This window comes from Tachypleus tridentatus, chromosome 8 (assembly GCF_004210375.1).
Source record: "Tachypleus tridentatus isolate NWPU-2018 chromosome 8, ASM421037v1, whole genome shotgun sequence".
Classification (NCBI taxonomy): Eukaryota; Metazoa; Arthropoda; class Merostomata; order Xiphosura; family Limulidae; genus Tachypleus; species Tachypleus tridentatus.
In genome coordinates this window covers 153,761,435-153,776,078 of record NC_134832.1, presented here as the reverse complement: position 1 = coordinate 153,776,078, position 14,644 = coordinate 153,761,435, and the positions used below count along the sequence as shown (strand labels likewise).

Here is a 14,644-nt window from a genome sequence, read left to right as displayed (position 1 = left end):
TCGCATAAAGCTACTCGAGGGCTATCTGCGCTAGCCGTCCCTAATTTAGCAGTGTAAGACTAGAGAGAAGGCAGCTAGTCATCACCACCCACCACCAACTCTTGGGCTACTCTTTTACCAACGAATAGGGGGATTGACCGTAACATTATAACGCCCCCACAGCTGAAAGGGCGAGCATGTTTGGCGCGATGGGGATACGAACCCGCGACCCTCAGATTACGAGTCGCACGCCTTAACACGCTTAATAGTCGGAAAACCAGATATTTGAGCAGGAACTTTTATAGATTACGAACATTACAAAACACTGGATTAACTTCGGACGTATTTCTACAAGGAAATTAAATATCTTCGTAAAAAATCTGTTTGTAAATGGTGCGAGGCCAGGCAAGAACAGACAGTTAGCTAGCGTAAGCAAAGCGTATCAACATAGAAGTAATTCTCTCGTCGTGTACCTAGGCCGTCGATGAAATATTCAGTTGTAGACCAGATAGAAGCCTCAACACAACTTTTGTACATAAATTATTATTTGTAATAACCGTTGTTACAAAAATTGTATTGTTGTTTGTATATTAAAATATACTTGTGTTAAGACAAAAAATTGTGTATCAATCCTGTTGGCAAATATAATTTTAATACGTATCGACTTTAACTTCTAAATTCAAATTATCGGCCATTTGAAAATGCAATGTACGTAACATAAGTAAATTATAATACCTAACATAATTATAACTTAAAATATTGTTTTAATGAACATAAAGGTTACGTATACTATATGTTAATTACTCCAGTGTCGAAACAGGTTATTCGATGTATCGGTATTACAATAATTCTTAATAAACCCAGCGTTTAATATTTGAGAATCAATATAAATTCTATACTGTATATTAAATTTGTCGCTGACCGGCGTGAAAAATGGCTAGAAATAAATATTAATTTCTTATGAATATTAAATATATTAACTTGAAAGTTTATGAGTTAAACCACTTTCTCGCTTTGTCAGCTTAAAGTGTCAAAACACATAGACTGTTGTCTTGTAATGTCGATGAAGCGAAACACACTGACTGTAAAATGTTGTTCTTGTTTTTTTATATTTTTTTTACATATGTTGCCTTTACTGGATTTTCATTTGGACTAAACAGTTTTTTTTTTGTATTAAATTTTCACTAATATACCTGTTCCAAACTATTAAACTTCAATCAGTACAACAACTTTTACCACAGGACTTAAGAGGTAACTGTAACTATAACTAATATTAAATAGTTTTAATAATGAGTGACAAGAAATCGGCAACCATAAATTAACACTATTTTTATAAAGTATTTTTGTACACCGTTTTCCACCGGATGTAATTCTCGACCTTCTGTCCTGCATGCTACTTAGGGTCAGATCTGAATTAGATTCAAAACTCTCAAACCAAGTTACTCTTAATCGTTACAGAAAATTCTTTATTTCACTGTATTTATGTCAATCAGAACAAAAAAACGGATATTTTCCTCACAGCTAAATATTTGTTATGGAATTTAAGTCTTAAAGCTTCTTAACATGTTCTAAATAAGAATAAGAATCTAATGTTAAAAATAAAGACAACCTATAGACATCACATAAACCACATAACCCAACTCTGTTGTAGAGGTCCTAATTTCTTCTATCATCATGGTTCATGGTTTGGAAACATCACTAAAAATAGATTCATTTATTTTTATTTCAAACATTATTAGTACAAACATACCAGGTGTTAAATTGTCTATAGATATTTACAGATATTTGTGTATTCTCACATGAAAAACAGGCTAATTTCAAAGGTTGAGACTTTATAATTATCCTCAACAGCTATTGTTTCCTGTAACACACATGATAAGAACTTGAAGACAATGAAATAATTTCTATCATTAGTAATGTAACAGTCAATGAGGGTGTACAATGTACTCACACCACAGTAACCAGTAGTTACAGTAGGAAATCTAAATTAATAAGGGGACTAGCAACAAACATTAAAAATTGTGCTGAATTTTTTTTTTCATACTAAAATTGAATATTCATCTAGACTAAATATTAAATACATTGACGTCAATACAAATTTGACATGTGGTCCCCAATCTTCCATCAAAATGACTACAATAGACCTTTCCACGTTACACAATCTGCCTAGAATGTGCAAACATTCTCTCAATACCTCAAAACAGACAGACTTGTGACAAGGTTGTAGATAACAGAAATAGACTTTAGGGTTTTAAATATTTAGACATCATTGGCTAATTCTTATTCAAAACTCTGAAGTACTGGTTGATTTTTGATACAATACAATCAATTAATACTACATTTTATTGTACAGAGAAAAAATACTTAAAACTATAACAAACAAGACTGTAAAAGTATTACATAATAACATAATGTTTTATCTTTTTAACTTTAACGAATAAACAGGAAATTCTTAACGATGATGGAACTTGTCAGGGGAAACCTAATTAACATATGTAAACTATTTTAACTGTATTTTAGAAAAAACAACAGCTATTATAAAAAAAAAATGTTGTGAGAAAATGCAATAATTTTTCAAGTTTATGTTTTAACAAACGGAATGCAAATTAAATTTTGGAATGACAACATAGTAATTAAAATTTATGGAATGATTTCTCTGTAAATTGTGGAAGTATTCTGAAAACCAAAAACCATATCACAGCCTCACTTTCTTAATAAAAATCATCCATCATTCAAAAAAAATATATATAAATGAAAATTAAAAAAACAAACTACCTGAAAAAGAAACATGAATAAGAAAAATCCCACTCGATTATAGATTACATTATAGTAAATAATTTTTGACTTCCATCACAGCTTGGACTAGGTTGATCTCAGGTGGTAAATAACACAACAATAACTAAAGGCACCATGTGCACATCTGAACAACAGAAGATAAAACTCTGATGAAGGGTTCTGCTACTAATTAGAGTGCTTCAGCACTTCTTCCAGAGGGACAGTTTGACTGGGATGACATAACAACAAACATTTCTGTTATTTGTGATTTAAATTAACATCACTTTCTCCATTGCTACAGGAGATAACTAAGGATGAGGATGTTTTATCCTCCATAGAAACAGACTTTTCAAGAGTCTTTTTAATAAGGTTCTCCAAAATGCCCACTTCTTGACGTTGATTTCCACTACAACCTTCCTGCCGCTGAGCATTAGCCTGCAGTTTACGAATCATCTGAGAGGCAAAAAAGTTGCTTGAATCTGAACTCAGTCCTGCCAAACCCTCAGATAAAAAAGGCATAGTTTTCCAAAGTGACGTGTGGGACGGCAAAGAAGTTGGAACAGAAGTTGAGCCCTCTGGCTTGTCCAAATACGGGGTTGTCTCACCTTCACTTATGTTTGTTCCTTGTAGAAGTTTCTTTAAGCTATGATTGCTTTCATTACTCTTATCAGATGTTGAGCTCTCAGAAGACTTCTGGTGGTATTTCAAATTCTTCTTGTTTCGAAGCAAGTGCCGCTCCTTTACTTTATATTCAAGAGTAGAATGTGGTACACCATAGTAGTTGCCAGCACGGTGAACACTCATCTCACCTCGCTGTACTGCTCTCACTGACCATTGCAAGGCTGTTTCTGTCATAATTTCTGTAACGTCCACGTTTTGGACGAATTTGTTTCCTTTCCCTTTTAGAAGATTCATTGGTCTGGTGAGACCTTGGACAGGAAGAATGAGAGGCAGGATTTGATGACAATCTGTTTACCACATTGCTGCACGTTTTCCCTTCATTTACTGTTGATTGGCTATGTGTATAATTATTTTTTTCTTTGGGCAGAAACCAGTTTTCCAACTCTCTGGCTAATACTTTTGGCAATCAGTTCCTTCAAAGACACAGATATACCCTTATTTCCTGGGTAGTGACCTGTTTGACTAAGTGACAGAGCATTAGCTGCATCACTGTTACTGTCAGTTAACTGAGTGCCAGGTCGAAAGGACGGAACTTTTAGTATCACATTTGACAAGCAATCAGACACATCCTTCTCAGATGTGTCCGTTTCTTCTTTACCTAGTCGATTGCTGCGATCACACTCGAGAAGCATTCTTTCTTCTGCAAGATGATGAATGAGTTCTGGCAACATTGGCAGTTCACTGACATCTATCAAGGACTGATTTGGTACGCTGTCTTCGGAAGGCGGCCTTTTAAGAGCTAAACTTTCTATTCCTGTTAACATCTGAAAAATAATGTGGATACATACATTACTCATAACCCTTAACCTCATATCACTAGGAAAAAAATACACCAACAACAAACACACTTGAGTTCTAAAAAATTACTCTTAACTCATTTATTCTTGCTAAAATTACTGGTATGTAAACTGAATTAAGGTGATTACACAAACTACCATTAAAATTAGAGTACTGACAAAACTAATGGTATAAGAACTGAATTAAGGCTATTACATAAACTACCTTTACATTTAGAGTACTGACAAAACTACTGGTATAAGAACTAAATTAAAGTGATTACATAAACTACCATTAAAATTAGAGTACTGACAAAACTAATGGTATAAGAACTGAATTAAGGCTATTACATAAACTACCTTTACATTTAGAGTACTGACAAAACTACTGGTATAAGAACTAAATTAAAGTGATTACATAAACTACCTTTAAAATTAGAGTACTGACAAAACTACTGGTATAAGAACTGAATTAAAATGATTACATAAACTACCTTTAAAATTAGAGTACTGATAAAACTACTGGTATAAGAACTGAATTAAAGTGATTACATAAACTACCTTTAAAATTAGAATTCTGACAAAACTAATGGTATAAGAACTAAATTAAAGTGATTACATAAACTACCTTTAAAATTAGAGTACTGACAAAACTACTGGTATAAGAACTGAATTAAAGCTATTAAATAAACTACCTTTAAAATTAGAGTACTGACAAAACTACTGGTATAAGAACTGAATTAAAGCTATTACATAAACTACCTTTAAAATTAGAATTCTGACAAAACTAATGGTATAAGAACTAAATTAAAGTGATTACATAAACTACCTTTAAAATTAGAGTACAGACAAAACTACTGGTATAAGAACTAATTTAAAGTGATTACATAAACTACCTTTAAAATTAGAGTACTGACAAAACTACTGGTATAAGAACTGAATTAAAATGATTACATAAACTACCTTTAAAATTAGAGTACTGATAAAACTACTGGTATAAGAACTGAATTAAAGTGATTACATAAACTACCTTTAAAATTAGAATTCTGACAAAACTAATGGTATAAGAACTAAATTAAAGTGATTACATAAACTACCTTTAAAATTAGAGTACTGACAAAACTACTGGTATAAGAACTGAATTAAAGCTATTAAATAAACTACCTTTAAAATTAGAGTACTGACAAAACTACTGGTATAAGAACTGAATTAAAGCTATTACATAAACTACCTTTAAAATTAGAATTCTGACAAAACTACTGGTATAAGAACTGAATTAAAGCTATTACATAAACTACCTTTAAAATTAGAGTACAGACAAAACTACTGGTATAAGAACTAATTTAAAGTGATTACATAAACTACCTTTAAAATTAGAGTACTGAAAAAACTACTGGTATAAGAACTAAATTAAAGTGATTACATAAACTACCTTTAAAATTAGAGTACTGACAAAACTACTGGTATAAGAACTAAATTAAAGTGATTACATAAACTACCTTTAAAATTAGAGTACTGATAAAACTACTGGTATAAGAACTAAATTAAAGTGATTACATAAACTACCTTTAAAATTAGAGTACTGATAAAACTACTGGTATAAGAACTGAATTAAAGTGATTACATAAACTACCTTTAAAATTAGAGTACTGATAAAACTACTGGTATAAGAACTAAATTAAAGTGATTACATAAACTACCTTTAAAATTAGAGTACTGATAAAACTACTGGTATAAGAACTGAATTAAAGTGATTACATAAACTACCTTTAAAATTAGAATTCTGACAAAACTAATGGTATAAGAACTAAATTAAAGTGATTACATAAACTACCTTTAAAATTAGAGTACTGACAAAACTACTGGTATAAGAACTGAATTAAAGCTATTACATAAACTACCTTTAAAATTAGAGTACAGACAAAACTACTGGTATAAGAACTAAATTAAAGTGATTACATAAACTACCATTAAAATTAGAGTACTGACAAAACTAATGGTATAAGAACTGAATTAAGGCTATTACATAAACTACCTTTACATTTAGAGTACTGACAAAACTACTGGTATAAGAACTAAATTAAAGTGATTACATAAACTACCTTTAAAATTAGAGTACTGACAAAACTACTGGTATAAGAACTGAATTAAAATGATTACATAAACTACCTTTAAAATTAGAGTACTGATAAAACTACTGGTATAAGAACTGAATTAAAGTGATTACATAAACTACCTTTAAAATTAGAGTACTGATAAAACTACTGGTATAAGAACTGAATTAAAGTGATTACATAAACTACCTTTAAAATTAGAATTCTGACAAAACTAATGGTATAAGAACTAAATTAAAGTGATTACATAAACTACCTTTAAAATTAGAGTACTGACAAAACTACTGGTATAAGAACTGAATTAAAGCTATTAAATAAACTACCTTTAAAATTAGAGTACTGACAAAACTACTGGTATAAGAACTGAATTAAAGCTATTACATAAACTACCTTTAAAATTAGAATTCTGACAAAACTAATGGTATAAGAACTAAATTAAAGTGATTACATAAACTACCTTTAAAATTAGAGTACAGACAAAACTACTGGTATAAGAACTAATTTAAAGTGATTACATAAATTACCTTTAAAATGAGAGTATTGGCATAAAATTAAGTTTATTTCTTGTTTTCTAAGTTTATTCTTCATTTATTATTACAAAGTTAACTAAATAAAAAACTGGGATCTTTTTAGATTATTGAAGATTATATAAGGTAAAATAATTAATAATATAAGAAACATGTTTTAAGAGGTACACTGACGAGCTGCTCATAGGTAACTTAATTCAATAGTGTAACATGTGCCTTCAGTGAGATACAACTTATAATTGTGAAGAGTAGTTAGACATAGTTCAAACAATAATTAAAAAGACAATAAAACAATAAAATTTAATTACAAATAGATGTGTACTGTTATCAGTTTAAACCTATGTAAGATAAACAAACATAGTTTCATCTTACAGTGTGAAGTTACCCTATGGGAAAAAAAAGGGTAATTTATATATATATATACATTTTTTTTTATTTTTTTTTTGGTGGTTACAAGGTTGGTGAAATTGACCAATCCCATATATGAAGATATGGTAAAGAAAATAACAAATATAATATAAAGTTTTAGAGAGAGAGATTAAAAAAAGTTTGTAATGTATTTAGAAAGTTTTTTAAATAAACAAATACAATTTAATATTTTTGACAGTATCTGTCTTTCAGAAATTAAAGTTTTTTTATGTGCAAATATCCTTAGCCTATATGTTTATATACTGGCAATGAATTCACTTCAAGGACCCAAATAAGCATTATGGTATGTAACTTTTATATAAAATGTCAGATTATTGTAGAGTTAGTTTTCATGCGTCTAGTTTATTATGAAAATGTTGACTTAAAGCAGAGTATTTAACAAATTTGGAAAAAGCTGAATATACCAAATAAAGGTATATTCTACACTAGGTAATGGAAGGTAAGTATGATGATATTGTTATATGTGAATCAAATTCACAATAGGAGGCAGAATATTGTCTTTTGATACTTCCATAGTGTTTTACATTTTTAAGCAGCAAAGTAAAAGTGGTCTACTTTTGGCTATATATATATATAAAGGAAAATACTGGTCAAAAGGTAGTGTGTGTTGAAAAACTCACCAGTGACAAAATGCTGTTAACATTTCATCTTCAAAGAATGAAAACTCTTATCCACAGCTATTATTCTAGCATATTTTTTCAAACATTCAAGGAATTTTCATATGTTACATACACCAGATTTATCACCAATCTGGGTCTGGTTAAATTATGAAATTAGGGTTGATAATTTGGATATAATGTGTACAATTATGGTATTTAATATATGTATATGCCTAGATGGACCAAGAGGTTCCTTATTGTTCTCACTGTTATTTACAACAGCAGGTGGTAACTTGTCCTCACAAGGATTTATGATTGCCACCAATATTTTCCACAAAATATAGATCATTTTTGAAAAAGGTACTGCAACACGTACATTAGAAAAGCATCTGCTAAAACATCTTTGATGAGTATCACCCAATCCCATTTGTTGAAACCATAACCAAGTTCAGGTAACAAAAATTATTTGGTATTTAGAACCAAATATAAATTGATCAAATTATTGTTATTTGATATATATTCAACATTAAAAGTTTCATAACATGAGTTCTTTGTGAAATCTCAAACAAATTTAGGCAAAATTCTTAAACTTCATCATCTCTGTTAACAACTTTGGAAACACTAACACTTATTGTAAGTTCTACCTTGTTACCCTAGTAATGTTATATCATTTTAATACAAAGGTGATTTTGTATACTTATCTTGTAAAATAAAATATATTACTGAAAAATGCTATACAACTAAACATTAAAATTGGTTAGTTATGTTTTTTGCTCAAGAACCAAATATTTTCAGTTACTATGAACGTAAATAAAAAATAAATTGTCAATTTCTCTGTTAGTACAATCTCTACTCCTGTAAGAAACACAATGACCAGCTTCAATGAATTTGTCATGAATCTTGTCTCAGAGTTAGAAAGCCAGAAAAACTGACTTTTATGGGACACAGTTTGATTATTTATATTTTATTACTCTATGTTCTTTGATGCATTATTTAAAATTATTTTGTGCACTATTACCATCAGTATATAAAAGGTTAAAAGTTATTGGTGGTTGATAAAAAAAAAGTTCAGTTAAGTACCTTATATCTCATTTTCATGTTTATATTTTATTGTTCTAAACTCCACTAAAATGTAAAAACAAGGATCTCTTTAGGTTAATTAATATTATATTAGGAAAAAAAAATACAATAAAAATAATTCACAAGGCGTGCGTATGAGCAGCTTGTAGAAAATGTAATTTGATAGTGTAATGTTAGCTCCATGTTCCTCAAGTAATTTATAATAGGGTGAACAGTAATCAGACATGGGTTCAAAAGACTGTAAAACAATGAAATTTACGTATAAATAGATGTATATTGTTATGAGTTTACAGCTACATAAGATAAATAAATACAGTTTCCTGTTACAATGTGAAGTCATTATAGGAAGAGAAAAGGGTACATTAGACACTTGATTTGTTTATGGTTACAAGGTTGGTCAATTTGACTGATATTGTATGGAGTTAAAGTAGAGAAAATAACAGATAAAATACAAAAGCTTTAATGAAAACAAATGTTTGAACTGTATTTAGGACATTTTAGAGATTATGCAAATTTGAAATTTCTGAGATGAAGAAAGAATTTTAATCTTAATGTGAAAATCACTTTGAACTCAAACTAGTAAAAAAAAAAAAAGACTCAATATATTTACAGACAAATCTTTTAGTTTATTAAAAACATCTCACTAAAAATATTTTTGTTTTAATGTGAAACACTTGTAATGTTTACTGAAAACCTGCCAAACTTTGTGAAGTTATACAGATCGTATTAAAGTTAGTAAAATCAAAACTACTATGACTTTAAATGAGTACAAAAGTGGTCACATAGTTGGTCAATTTGAGCAAGCCCATATAGAAAGAAGAAATAGTGCACTGGGATGTGAGGTTAGACTAGGTTTAAACAGTTTCAGAGTCTATGACCAGGAAATCCTAAGCTGAATGACAACTGCTACACCAGAGGTAAACCTCCAGTGACAAGAAAGGTAAAAAGCCATTATACCACCAGCAAGTATGTCAACAAAGAATTTTAGAACAAGTAAGCTTTGAAGCAAACAAAGCCTAATATAAAATCCTCGTGTAAGGACAGTTTACTATCTCACTTACAAAAGCGTGTGAATGAAACTGTGGAGATCTTATAATTGATCAATGCCATAGGCTATATAATTTGTTCACTGAATATCACAACATCTTATCCAGTGGACCTTATGACCTAAAGTGAACACATGTTCTATAAGTGATACTGGAGACGCTGCTCCAACATGTGAGCTAAACTAAACAACTCTCTTCTGCAAAAGAGGCTGGGGCTTTCTAAGAGAAAGAAGCCTTGAAAATGAAGGAGAAACAGAAGCAAGTGATACTCTTTGGGCATCACTTATTCCTATTGTACTTTTGAAGAAGAGTGGATACTCAAAAAATCGTGTATGGACTACCAGAAGATGAATGAAGTCACATAAGCTTCCTACCCACAACCAAGATTGATTCAACTTTGGATACTTTATAATAGGAGTGGAATACTTCATGGCTACTGGCCACATGTGGCCAGTAAGTAGCACAGTTGTGACCAGCTTGAGTTTAGGAATCAACTTCTTCCAACATTTATTATCACAAATTTGGTAATTAGAAACTGCACTGCCTCACATCATTACTAATGTCTCACGCTTCATCACTGCCACAGACTCTGCTCATTTTGTAACATCAGTCTGATTTATATGTTTGTTATCAAGCATATGTAGTTTTGCATGCACTTGCAAACATACTTTTATTGTGCAACTTTCAAGCATTTAAATATATTTTGCTTTAAATCCCATAACATGGATAAGTATACAATTCGAAAATGAAATAATCCAGATGATGGTGAACACTCAGAAAATAAAGACAATTTAACTGATTCTGGCATTACTGACGAAAAGAAAATGGCGCGTAACTGGAAAAACGTGACACGAGAACTTAATGAAAGTTGGGAGTTGAAATTTGTAGTGATTGAAGTAAATTATAAATCAGTGTGTGTTTTGTGTATCAAAGGTTTTAGGAATAATAAAGTATACAACCTTAAACAACACTTTAACAACTTTCAATAATAAAGTATACAACCTTAAGCAACACTTTAACAATTTTCAATAATAAAGTATACAACCTTAAGCAACACTTTAACAATTTTCAATAATAAAGTATACAACCTTAAGCAACACTTTAACAATTTTCAATAATAAATTATTCAACCTTAAGCAACACTTTAACAATTTTCAATAATAAATTATTCAACCTTAAGCAACACTTTAACAACTTTCAATAATAAAGTATACAACCTTAAGCAACACTTTAACAATTTCAATAATAAAGTATACAACCTTAAGCAACACTTTAACAACTTTCCATAATAAAGTATACAACCTTAAGCAACACTTTAACAACTTTTACAGTGAATTAGCATACAACCTTAAGCAACACCATAACAACTTTCAATAATAAAGTATACAACCTTAAGCAACACTTTAACAATTTTCAATATTAAAGCATACAACCTTAAGCAACACTTTAACAATTTTCAATAATAAAGTATACAACCTTAAGCAACACTTTAACAACTTTCAATAATAAAGTATACAACCTTAAGCAACACTTTAACAACTTTCAATAATAAAGTATACAACCTTAAGCAACACTTTAACAACTTTCAATGATAAAGTATACAACCTTAAGCAAAACTTTAACAACTTTCAATGATAAAGTATACAACCTTAAGCAACACTTTAACAACTTTCAATGATAAAGTATACAACCTTAAGCAACACTTTAACAATTTTTACAATGAATTTGATGTAAAATTTCCAGTTAATAGCAAAAATCATGTGAATGAAACTAGCCATCTGAAAGCACAACTTCATGAACAAAAGAGAGGCCTAAAAAGATTTTTATCATCAATAGAATTAGTTATGTTAGCTAGTTATAAAGTAGCTTGGATTCCAGTTCAGAAAAATAAATCATTTCCTGATGCTGAACTTGTAAAAGAAATATTGATTGTGGTCTTAGAAACTCTGTTGGAGAATTGTGATCTAAAAATAAAATATGATATTCTTCAAAAGGTAAATAATTTGCAATTAAGTCACAGAACAATTGTCCGCAGAATGCTAGAGTTAGCGAAAGACATAGAAAATCAGTTGTTTGAACAACTAAAAGACTGTTTGTATTTTTCTTCAGCACTAGATGAATCAACAGATGTTAGTGACACTGCACAGTTGATATTTTGTGTTCGATATTTAACTTCAGATCTTCAACTGAGGGAAGAAATGCTTGGCCTTTGTGGATTACGAGATCAAACGTGGAAAAATACATCTTTGAAAAATTTTTTGAAATGTTAAAAAATTCAATCTGGATTTTACAACAACTGGTTTCTGTCACAAGAGATGGCACTCCCACCATGACTCAGGCGAAATTAGGATTTGTTTCTCTTTTGAAGCAGCATTTAATTGAAAATAATGTGAAGTCCACACTGCTATCTTTCCATCGCATTTTGCATCAGGAAAATGTATGTGGCTCAGATGTCTAACACTGATGAATTGAAAAATTTGATGGACATTGCTGTAAAAATTGTGAATTATATTAGAAGTGGAAGCTCTCTCATTCATCGACAGTTTGTTGAGTCTTTAAAGAAAAGCAGTGACTGTACTTTTGATGATCTTACTGATTTTGCAAATGTAAGATGACTAAGCAGAGGAAAAGCCTTGGAACGATTTACTTCCTTATTTACTCAAATAAAATAGTATCTTGTTGAAAAAGGTAAGATTGAAAATTTCCCTGAAATTGAAACTTTGTCATGGCAATGTGATTTGTACTTTCTGTGTGACATGATGGTTCACTTGAATAATTTGAATACAAAGCTTCAAGAAAGAGGTAAAATATAAGCGAGCAATCACAGTTTATTCATGAATTTCAATTAAAGTTAAACCTACTTGTAGAACAATTATAAAAGAATGATTTGACACATTTTGCAATGTTGAATAGTTTTCTAGAAAATAATAATGACTATTATTTCTCTGATGCTAAAGATGATTTCTACATAAACTGGATCAAAACTGTGAATCAAGCTTCTCTGAAGTTAAAAATTTGATATTGATATTAGAATTTTTGCATGATCCATTTCCATTTGACTTAGGAAATTTCATCTTTTTTGTCATTAGATGAGTGTGGATTTGAAGACAAGATACTTACCCTGCAAAGTGTAAAACACATAAATAAAAACAAAAATGTTCTGTCAGAGAGACGTGGCTCACTATTCTGATAAATGAGTGTCTTCCAAATTTAAAGATAGCAGTTTTGTAATTATATTCCATGTTTGGATCCACATGGGTGTGTGAGTCAACATTTTTCTATGCTAGATTTTCTCAAGTCTAGATACAAATCTCAGCTTACTGACTTAAATTTAGAGGCAGAGCTTATTTGCTCATTGAGTATAGATATTAAGCCAAATTTCAAAAAAACTTGTTGATGAAAACCCCCATCAATTTTCACATTAAAGGTTAGTTTAAATGCAATTATTTTGATTAAACTAACATTTTTCTTTAAATAGTGTGGCCAACGTTGTTTTCATCAGTCACAGTTGTGGTCACTGTGAAAAACAAGTTGCCAACCCCTGCTTTATAAGTATCAACATGGTTTCCAACATTGGATCTTAAGGATGAATATGTGCATGTTCAAGCACACAATGAAGTAAATCTTTAATGTAGGAAATGGATTGTGGCAATTTGCCATGTAACCATTTGGATTATGTTATGCACCTGCTACAAATGACAAATCAAGTGCCCTCTCTGAACCATCTTGGAATGTAATCACATGTGGAAAACCTTTGTTTATAATGGGTTACAGATAACTCTGGGTCCACTGAAGAAAGGGTACCTTAAGCTGAACCCTAATAATTGAATTGTTTCTCCAACTGGTTAATTTCCTGAAGCAACAGACAGCAGATAAGGAGTTTCCACAGAACTGTTCAAGAATGAACATATTCAGAATTGGCCAACAGCTAAGAACCTATGTGAGGTACAAGAATTTCTTGGACTTTGCTCCTACTCTAGCCATTTTATAAAACTATTCTCTGACATAGCTTATCATCACACAATTTACTAAGAACCTATGTGAGGTACAAGAATTTCTTGGACTTTGCTCCTACTCTAGCCATTTTATAAAACTATTCTCTGACATAGCTTATCATCACACAATTTACTAAGAACCTATGTGAGGTACAAGAATTTCTTGGACTTTGCTCCTACTCTAGCCATTTTATAAAACTATTCTCTGACATAGCTTATCCTTCACACAATTTACTAAGAACCTATGTGAGGTACAAGAATTTCTTGGACTTTGCTCCTACTCTAGCCATTTTATAAAACTATTCTCTGACATAGCTTATCATCACACAATTTACTAAGAACCTATGTGAGGTACAAGAATTTCTTGGACTTTGCTCCTACTCTAGCCATTTTATAAAACTATTCTCTGACATAGCTTATCATCACACAATTTACTAAGAACCTATGTGAGGTACAAGAATTTCTTGGACTTTGCTCCTACTCTAGCCATTTTATAAAACTATTCTCTGACATAGCTTATCCTTCACACAATTTACTAAGAACCTATGTGAGGTACAAGAATTTCTTGGACTTTGCTCCTACTCTAGCCATTTTATAAAACTATTCTCTGACATAGCTTATCCTTCACACAATTTACTAAGAA

General features: G+C 30.6%; 1 pseudogene; it reads right to left on the bottom strand.

Moving 5' to 3' along the window:
• Nucleotides 1-2,861: 2,861 nt before the first annotated feature.
• On the bottom strand, nucleotides 2,862-4,247 carry LOC143224041 (uncharacterized; annotated as a pseudogene).
• Nucleotides 4,248-14,644: the final 10,397 nt, after the last annotated feature.